The sequence below is a fragment of the Salvia splendens genome, chromosome 13 (assembly GCF_004379255.2).
Source record: "Salvia splendens isolate huo1 chromosome 13, SspV2, whole genome shotgun sequence".
Classification (NCBI taxonomy): domain Eukaryota; kingdom Viridiplantae; phylum Streptophyta; class Magnoliopsida; order Lamiales; family Lamiaceae; genus Salvia; species Salvia splendens.
Genome location: NC_056044.1, coordinates 32,410,127 through 32,420,561, shown reverse-complemented (window position 1 = coordinate 32,420,561; position 10,435 = coordinate 32,410,127). Strand labels below are relative to the sequence as shown.

Here is a 10,435-nt window from a genome sequence, read left to right as displayed (position 1 = left end):
TGGGCTATTCAGGCCAGCCCACGGGTTGCGGGCTACACTGACATCCATAAGTGAAAGGGAGAGAGGCTTAAGCTTTCGTCACACTGTTTCTTTTCTTTTTGGTAAAGAAATGCAGGCAAAGCCTGAAACTAACACAATTAACGGATGTAAGAAACACTTATGCTATCATGCAATGACGAAGCTATATTAGGGCCGGGGGCCCATGGTCCCCCCACCAATTTCAGTGTTTACTATGTTAAATATACATATATTGATACAGACCAAACGGGAGAACTCATCCCAAAAGACTAGCCTGTTAGGAGAGAGAGCTCATTTAGTCTATATACCCCACATCAGTTGTTCTCACAACCGATGTGGGAATTGAGTCTGTAACATTCGACCCTCCTTTAAGGGCCAACGTCCTCGTTGGTAACGGCTGGTTCTTTGCAAGGCCACCACTCCGAGTTCTCGTTGGTCACAGCCACGTTGGTCACGGCGGATTCTTTGCCCGGCCACCACTCCGTGGGTCACCACTCCGTGGGTCACCACTCCGAGCGGTCCCAAACGCACTCGATGTTACGGACTCAATTCTCACATCGGTTGTGAGAACAACTGATGTGGGGTATATAGACTAAATGAGCTCTCTCTCCTAACAGGCTAGTCTTTTGGGATGAGTTCTCCCGTTTGGTCTGTATCAATTGGTGCTCTCATTGAGAGCCCAAACGGCTCGGAGTGGTGGCCGGGCAACGAACTCGCCGTGACCAACGAGTGCGTTTGGGACCGCTCGGAGTGGTGACCCACGGAGTGGTGGCCGGGCAAAGAATCCGCCGTGACCAACGTGGCCGTGACCAACGAGAACTCGGAGTGGTGGCCTTGCAAAGAACCAGCCGTGACCAACGTGGCCGTGACCAACGAGGACGTTGGCCCTTAAAGGAGGGTCGAATGTTACGGACTCAATTCCCATATCGGTTGTGAGAACAACTGACGTGGGGCATATAGACTAAATGGGCTCTCTCTCCTAACAGGCTAGTCTTTTGGGATGAGTTCTCCCGTTTGGTCTGTATCATATATCCTCAAGTATATTATGGATATATAGCCCAAGTGGTTGATGACTCTGCCTATTTACCTCAAGCTCAGTGTTCGGATGCCACAAAGTCTATAAATGTAATAAAAAAAAAATTCCTAGTTTCACAAAGCTCCTCTAATTTAGTTTTACCTTAGTTTTGTTCCATAAAATTCTAAGAAATCCATAAATGTATCTTATAAATATTTTTAGTAAATTCAATTTTAAAGTTATGTCGCACGTATTATCCATCTTTCTCGTAGTCCCCATCTAGGTCACATCAGTTTTTGGTAACAGCGAAACAAAAAATATCTCACAACCATGAAGAGTAAGAGCATCTCCAATGGTCGGCGTCACCACCGGAGCGCCGATTTTTCGCCCACGCCGGTTTGACGCCGAACCATTGGAACCGGCGTGGGCGAAATCGGCGTCAAAATCGGCGTCGCCATGCCGATTCCCGCGCTGACGCCGGTTCCCACGCCGATCCTCACGGGCGCCATTGTGGCTCCCGGATCGGCGCCAAACCGGCGTCGGATTTAAATATTTTTTTTTTTTTTTTCGCAAAACACAATATATACGCGCGTTGAACCTCATTTTCATTCGCACCACTTGTTTTAACGAGTACTCTCTCTCTACCTTACTTTCTGTACAAGATCAATAACGAGCAATGGAGAACAACTACGAAGGTACTCCAGTTAATCCCGGGGGATGGTCTCAGACTCCCCCGGCTCCCGGTGTAGGGTCTCAGACGCCCCCGACTCCCGGGGCAGGGTCCCATACTTCCCCGGCTCCTGGGGGAGGTGGTTGGCCTCCAATGAGCGGGTACTACAACGTGTACCCGTGGCAGCAGATGATTCCGGGGTGGGCACCCGGCATGCAGCCCCCTATGCAGATGATGCCGGGGTGGGCACCCGGCATGCAGCCACCGGCGCAGCAGATGATGCCACCGGCGCAACATATGATTCCACAGTCGCAGGCGACGCACGGGGGGGACAACGCCTATCGGCCGACTTTTGATTTTTCCACCGGTTCTTCGCACACATCGACCCCAACGGATGCACAGTATTCGGAGACCTTCTCCTTAGCGGACTTGGGTTTTGATATTAACGACGTTTCTGAAACTCTCATTCAAAGCCAGGGAGTAGGGCGGGGTAAGAAGAAGGGCAAGGCGAAGAAGGTCGGCGAGTCGTCGCAGCCCCGCGCCGAAATCCGGGGCCGGAGGAAGTGGACGGACGCGGAGAACGTTGCGGTTGCCAAGGCGTGGGTGAGTGTTTGCGACGATCCTCTCGTTTCAAACAACCAGAGGATCGTCAACTTGTGGGCGAAGATAGCTGCAGCCTACAGGGCATTTTGCCCTGAAGGGAGACCGTGCACCGGGGAGGAGGTCCGGAAGTGCTGGGACCGAATCAGGGCTGGCGTCTCTCGATTTTCGGGTTTGTACGCCAACGCCCTCCGCATGCAGACCAGTGGCCAAACAGAGGAAGACTGCAGGAGGATTGCGGAAAGAGCCTACCCCGATCCGGATAAGAAGTACTATGAGTTCACCTACTGGAACTGCTACGTTGTGCTCAACGAGTCGGAGAAATTCCGGGCAGGCGTCGACGCTGGCTGGCCGAAGAGGCAGAGACTGAACTATACCGGAGATTATAGCGGCAGCAGCGGTGGTTCGTCAGACCTCCCCGAGACGGCCCAGGAGGTCCCGACTCCTCGGTCGTTCGGTCGCCGACCTCGCCCGGTTGGGCAAAGGCGGGCGCAGCAGGTTGCGAGGGGGGGGCACACCGAGTTCCCAGGATGTCCATTCGGCATCCCCCCTCGGCAGGTCTACCGAGGAGCTCAAATTCTTCGCGCGCCAACAAACGCGCGCTCAAATGGTGAAGACCTTAGCCGACTTCCAAGCGGCGGTGGACCCCGAGGTGAAGGATTTTCTTCGCGTATTGCTCCAGAGCCAGCGTGAAGAACTGGAGGCGATGAGGAGGGACACCGGCGGGAATAGCCGCGGCGTAGGTGGCGACGGAGGCGGCGGCGACGGCAGTGAAGAAGCGTTGGGCGACGACGGAGACGAGGACGGCGGCGATGAGTGATTTTGTTTTACTTTTTTAAATTAATGTACTTTTTACTTTTTGTAATTTTTTTAAATTGTTGTACTTTTTTTTAAAAGTAATGTACTTTTTAAATTTTAATATTATTATTCGAATTTTCCGTATTTGTCTCGTAAATTAAATTATGTATGTTGATACAATTGTAAATTAAATTATATAATTGTTATTAGTGATGTGGATAGGTAGTGTGAAGGCTATTTGATGGCTATTTGATGTCCAGTTGATGTGGCAAGCTGATGTGGCAGGAGAATTGTAGTGCTGATGATGTGGCAGTGTGAAGGCTATTTGACGGCTATTTGACGTCCGCCAGCATTGGAGATGCTCTAAGTTGGGCCCTCAACATTAAAATTCTGGCTTCGCCACTGCTATTATGGATCAACCACTACGTAACTCCAAAGGCGGAGTTTCTTTTCTTTTTTATTGTCAAATAAAAAGAAGATGTTTTTAAAATAATGAGAGTAAAGTAAAAAATATATATAGAAAGAGTAAAAACATGTGAGCATGTTTCAGTTATTGACGTAAATTAATAATTTGGACGATTTTTTGTGTAATAGTTCCCCTTAAAGTATTAACTTAGACCAAATTCAAATCATTGGATTCATTTTGGATCAACGAGATTTACCATAAATTTCAATCTGTATATATAATTAAACACATGATCATTATAAGGATATTCTGGAAACGAGAGAATTTTGAAAACACACAATCACTGCATCTATAATTCCGGTTTCTGTTAAAATTACGGTGATATTCGGTTTATTAGATAAAATAATACCTAGATATAATTTAAGATTGAGTTGTGAGATTATTTTAGTCATAGGAGCTTAGCTATGACTAATTATCTCATGATTATTCATCTAAGATTGAGTTGTGAGATTAAATCTTTAGAACAAAAAATACTATATATTTAATTCTGAGATATAATCTTGCAAACCGAACATCCCTATATGTGTTATGTGTTATGTATAACTCAAAATATTTTTATAGTAGCAGTACACTTTTGGTTATACGCATAAAGTAGCGACGAATCCCAATTGGGCCTCTTTTCAAACTTAGTACAGACCCACTAAAAGCCCAGTCCACCAGAGAATTATAACTAGTCAACCTTTTATCTGCTTGAACTAATTACCTCTAATTTTATTTAGATTTGCCAATTGAGCTACATATGCTCCCTCGATCATATAGAAATAGATCATTTAAGGTTGACATAAGGTTTAATGTGTAATTGGTAAAATAAAATAGGATGAAAAAAATAGTTGAAATTATGTAGTGGATGACGAGACCCATAATTGATAAAGTAAAAAAGGAGAAAAAATTGTCATAAATAGATATGGACTATTTGTATGGGACGAACGAAAAAGAAAATATGGCCTATTTCTATGGGATGGAGGGAGTATCACTTTATTTTGTTTTGCTTTTTAAAATTTGTATCATAGTTAATCTAATACTCCCTCCGTCCCAACTAAGTTGAGTCGTATATCTTTTTGGGACGTCCCAACAAAGTTGAGTCATTTCTCTTTTTGACAAAATACAAAACATTTAATCACCCTTACTTTATTTCATTATCTACTTTATTCTCTTTTTATCTCTCATACTTTTTTCTCTTTCTTATTTAATTTTAATTTTAATTTTATTTAATCTATTCAACACAATTTATTAGTCTATGTGCCCAAAAGTTTTGTATCAACTTACTTGGGAGGGAGAGAGTAATTGTTTAGAAACAAACATAGTTCAATTTAATCCTGTCCAACCCATTTATCGAGTGGGTGTAGGTTGGGACTAGGTCTAGAGATTAATAAAAAAAGCCCAATATTGCTCATTTTAGACATGAACGTGAGTTGGGCCGGGCCTCAGGCCCAGCGGTTTGACCCAGATTATTTGACAAGTAAGTACTCCATCCGTCCTATAGTAGATATCACACATTTTTTTAATTTTTCCATAAAAGATGTCACATTTCTTTTTTTTGAAAAAGTTTTCTCTCACATCAGTTATAAAATTATATTTTCTATCACCACTTAACACACAAAATAACATCTCCTAAAATCATATGTCATCTCCCTAGTATGACATCCACTATGGGACGGAGGGAGTGATAAACTCGGATTTTAACTCTTTTATTGGACATTATACATGAACTTTTGTGTGCTTTCATTGCATTATCTTAGAGATTATGTCCATATTTCACTATAAAGGTGATTTGATGAGTTTATCTAGAGTTTGAAGTTAAAATAGGTAAAAAAAAGGGTCAAAATGAGCCAAGACGAGGCTGTGGTCTGCTTCAAACGTTAATCTGCCTATCAAGATGGGGTCCAAATCCTATTTTGAGAGTACCATTATCTTCATCATCGAAAGAGCTTCGTGTGGGTATCTTAAACACCTCAATCGGAGCCCCGTAGAAGAAGTTATGGCCGTTTTACGAACACTGCGCTGTCTAGAAAATCCCACGCGGCCGGATGGAATTATTACCCTGTAAATTCCACCCGGTCGGGTGTCGCAAATTGACAAAATTTGGTCGAAAATCATCACCCGGCCGGGTGATTTTTACCCTTTATAATTCCACCCGACCGGGTATGTTGTTTTGGCGTATTTTTATGCCAAAAACGCGATTTTTATGAAAAAAAAAGGAGAAGAAGCCTAGGTTCAATCTAGTCTACACCTACCGCCTCCAACACACACACACATGGGCGGATCCAGGATTTAAAAATCGTGGGGTCGGACGAGATAATTAATATAATAATATTATATATATTATAAAAATACATTACAAATAAAATTATCTTTGTTTTATCACGATAGTTGACTTTTACGAGTTCATATTTTTAACTTTTACGAATATTCATATTTTGAAGATGACCAAAATTTTATCATTGGAAATAATTACAAACATATCTTCCAGCTGTTGATTGTGTTCAACATTAGCACCAGAAGAACAGATAAAACTCATGAGAACATATACAAACTCAAGATATTTTTAAAATAAATCTATCCATTAATTTAATATGGATGGTAATTAAAATCAATAATAAAAAAACATAAGTATATAATTATTATATTCATAAAAATTAGGTCAAATAAACAAAATAAAAGTAAAAAAATAATATAACATGATTAAAAGAATATCAATAACGCACCAATTTTTTTTGTGCAAAGCCTATGCCCCTCAAAAATCTTAATCTTAGTCTCCTACTATAACTTTCTATTTAATCAAAATAATAATTGGGTGGAAATCTAGAATTTTTATTTATAAAGAAAGTTGTAACTCTTGTAATAAAGATACAATTATTTAAAAAGGGCAGTATTGACTGATTTTTTAACTAATAAACTTAAATAAATTAGGAATTTATGTAAATTTGTGGGAAAATTAAGGAGAAAAAAGTTAATACTACATGGCTTAGAAAATTATTGGCAGGCGAATTAAATGAAAAAACAGTATTAACGACGAGTGACTAGATGCAATCAATTAGATTATTTACTTATAGATTTTCTAACCCAACAATCAATAGGAGTATTAACCACTCCTCAGCCCAAAAATCAATATTAACCTCTCTGTTCATCTTCTTCGTTGAGAATACATCAGCTTCTTCTGCAACCCCTCCCCTTATCTATCTCTACTCTATTCTTATTAGTATTGTTCCTTTCTCCTCTTAGTTTTTGGAAAAGGCGGAAGGCTTCGGGTAGAGTTGAAGCTGGCCGTGGGGTCGGAGACGGAACTGCACCAGGTCAAAGGTCGAAGATGATGTTTTCCGGCAGTGTTCGGTGGACCGCCGGTGGGGTCGGCCGACCCCGCGCGACCCCGCCTGGATCCGCCGATGCACACACACACCCCCAAGCACACCTTTGAGAGAGAGAATTGAAGATTGAAGACTTCCAATCGGGAGATTGAAGTCGCATCTCCATCGATTGATCTCACAGGAGTCTTAGTATCTTTACTTCATGTATTTGTTGAATTCATTTGTTTTGAACATGAGTTTCTCTATAAACATGAGTAGCTAAACATCTCTTGATGATGCACTGATTTCATAGTTTTTATCCGATTGATTTTGTTCTTGCCTTGCTCTTGTAGTTATTTGATTATTCTTAGGTTTATCCCTTTCAATTGCTTGATCACCAATTGCTTGTGTAGGACTAATTAGATTAATCGGGAGATGAAATAATTAATCTGGAAATAAGAATAATGCACACCTTAATACAATAGAACTCGGGAGAGTAGAGGTTTTGAGTGAGGCCATTGACCTAATCAAGCTTTTGGGAGTTAGGAGTTTAGGATTAGAAGGGGACTTCGATCCTAGCACCTAATCTACAGGTTTTTCACCCCGGGAGGGGGTTTAATCTATAATTGTGGTCGGCTTAGTAATTCTAGAGACACCAAAAGGTAAGGCAAATTGATTGGATAAGAGCTTGGAATTGTGCATCGGATCCTCGAGTTCTGCAATTTTCTCCATATTATCTTTTCACATCCTTTTCACATCGTGTTTCCTTATTCTTAATTGTTATTTGCTTACTATATGCTTTTATTAGTTGTTAGAACAAACCAAACTTTTCTTGATTGTCTAGATAGTAGTTGATTTTTGTTCGTGGTAGTTAAGTTGATACAAAATTGTCTCTGTGAGATACGATACTCTTGCTTACTAATTGCTACACTAGCCTCGTACACTTGCGGGTATCACTTGTGTTAAAATAAGTTGAGTCAGGGAGTACTACGATTAATTTATATTTTCAACTTAATAGATGGAGTATGTTATGAGTTTTTCAAAAGTGTTTTTTAAAAAAACTATAAACTTAGATTAGGAACAAACTCTATTATATAGTCTCTATTTAATTAAGTTACCTCATTAAATTAAAATAAATATAAAAAATAACTTGTTGCCAATTTTATTAAAAACAATCATATAATAAAAAAAATTAAAAATTAGATTAGGAACAAACTCTATTGTATAGTCTCTAACTCTCTATTTAATTAAGTTATTTCATTGAATTAAAATAAATAAATAAACATAAATAAACTTATTGCAAATTTTATTTAAAACAACCTTATAATAAAAATATGCATACTAATTATCTTCCCTCTATTCGTTTTGTGCCCTATAAAAGTTGTCTTAGTGTGTGAGCCGCAATGCACAGAATCATACACCAAATCCCTAACAATTGAGCATTCCCTCTATTCATCTCCTTTTTTCTTCACATTCAAATTCAATTTCACTCATGGAGGAAGATGCTCAACAGAGCTTCTGTTTCTGCAAATCCGGTAATTTCTCTCAATTTTTGAGCTTCTACTGATATTTCCCACAATAGATTTCAGCTGTGCTAAATAATTAGATGATGTTATTAGCTTGTTTTGCGCATTAGTAAACCTGTATTTTTATCGCACTTAATGTGTTCGATGAAATGCATTAGATGGATGTCTCTGTGAATGATTGCATAATGAATATTTCCATTTAACTGTTGTTATCTTTTGCGTTGTGTAGACTTTGATTTTGCCATTCCGGGCATCTTCTTCTGAGTGTGGTAGCGAACCAGATATCACAACGAAAGGAATTCTTTTGGTTGATAAGGGGTGATGATGTTGTTAAATTGTTCGAAAAGCTTGTGGATCTGAAACTGTGTGAACCTAATGAAGTTACAATGGAATAATGATCGGTGACGTCTGATAAGGTTGGCATCTCGATTTTTCTATGACACTTCTTTTGAAGAAGATTCGAAAGAAGTAGTAAGAAACCGATGCCAAGTCTAATAATGTGTTAATTGACGTGTTGTGCTGGGAAATTATTCGAAAAGATTTTTGGATTTCTTATGCGAGTCTAACTATGTTATTATTATGGACTCTGGTGATGTGTGGACTTTGCAAAGTTGGACAAATAGTTATAGCTCATGATCTGCAGTATATATAAATGCATTGCATAGCTATACAAATAAAGTTTGTGTTGATCAATGAAGTCCAACAATCCGTGGGGATTCCTTCTTCATTAAAAGATTGTTTTTAGAGGATAAGGTTGGATTCTTTCTTCATTAAAGCATTGTTTTTAGAGGATAAGGTTACTGATTTGAGACTGTGTGAGCCTAATGATGTTATGATATGCTAGTGATATATGCGCATGGCAAATGTTGCACAAATATTTGTAGCCCACAAGTATTTGATGCTTTGGTTGCAATTCTACACTCGAAGTTTGGAGACACTCAAATTTAGTATCACAAATCATGTGGTTAAGTATGGGTATGTTGTTCTTGCAACTCCTGCTTTGATGTTGCCTTATTGATTGGAAAAGATACATTTGAGTGGCATGGACTTTTCCTTAGAATACATGGATGTCATTGGCTCTCTGCTTGTGATATCATCCCTATGCGTTTGGTGGTTCAAAGTGGGAAGTTTTTCAAGACTTTAGCTTCTTCTAATGAAGATAGTGATTTGGTGCAATGAAAACCGAGATTTGGAGCCTTGCTTTAGCTACCTAAGCAAGCATGAAACACTGTTATTCGAAGAGATCCATTGGCTGTGTGTATGCTGTTCTTATGTTCAGAAATTGATGAGCATCAAGCTTAAAAGGTTAGCCAAAATAACTGTGGAATTTCAAATTCTAACCACGCCCATTTAGAATTTAAATTCAGTTTTGATATAGAATATATTATGTTAATGTATATTCTTACTTCGAATGTTGTTCATCAATTTTCAGGTGTGGGACTTAAATAGCAGATCCAGAAAGGTTCTAAAGATGAGTAGTAATAGTGGTTTACCATTTACTTTCATGAACTGCTATAGTGGTGATTCAAACTCTCTTCCAGCCAGAGGAGATATCTTATCAATTAAGTTGTACTTCATGGTTTAATCGTACTACATGAATTTAACCCTTCTTCCATTTCTCTCTATCTTATTTTAATTTTTTTCCCACAACTTACAATTTCTTATTTAGCTTATAAGTTCAATTATCCAAACACATTCATAACTTATAAGCGGAATATTTAAAAATCACACATTATAAGCTTCTGAAATTTATTTGTCTTTTTTTCGATTGTTCTAAGTTTGAGACATTTTTGAGGAATAAAATAACATCGAACTCTTAACCCTTTACTCGTAATTTAGGCATAATATTATTACTATTTGAGTAAACTGTATAAATGGTACTCCATATGAATTTTGTGGATTGCACATAAATAATCCATGAACTTTAAAAGTAGCATGGATAGTCCATTGTATTTTTTCACTATTTGATTACAATGAGTATTGAGTATGATATTTTCTCTAATGTTCTATTCCCATATTATTCGAACGTAGTTAAATATTACTAATTCCTTTGTCTTT

General features: G+C 39.1%; 1 long non-coding RNA gene across 1 annotated transcript; it reads left to right on the top strand.

The window, feature by feature from the left end:
- Window positions 1-8,249: 8,249 nt before the first annotated feature.
- Window positions 8,250-9,994, top strand: LOC121760988. Its single transcript, XR_006041886.1, has 3 exons — window positions 8,250-8,386; window positions 8,607-9,682; window positions 9,810-9,994. It is a non-coding gene; the product is annotated as an uncharacterized LOC121760988 (long non-coding RNA).
- The last annotated feature ends 441 nt before the right edge of the window (window positions 9,995-10,435 follow it).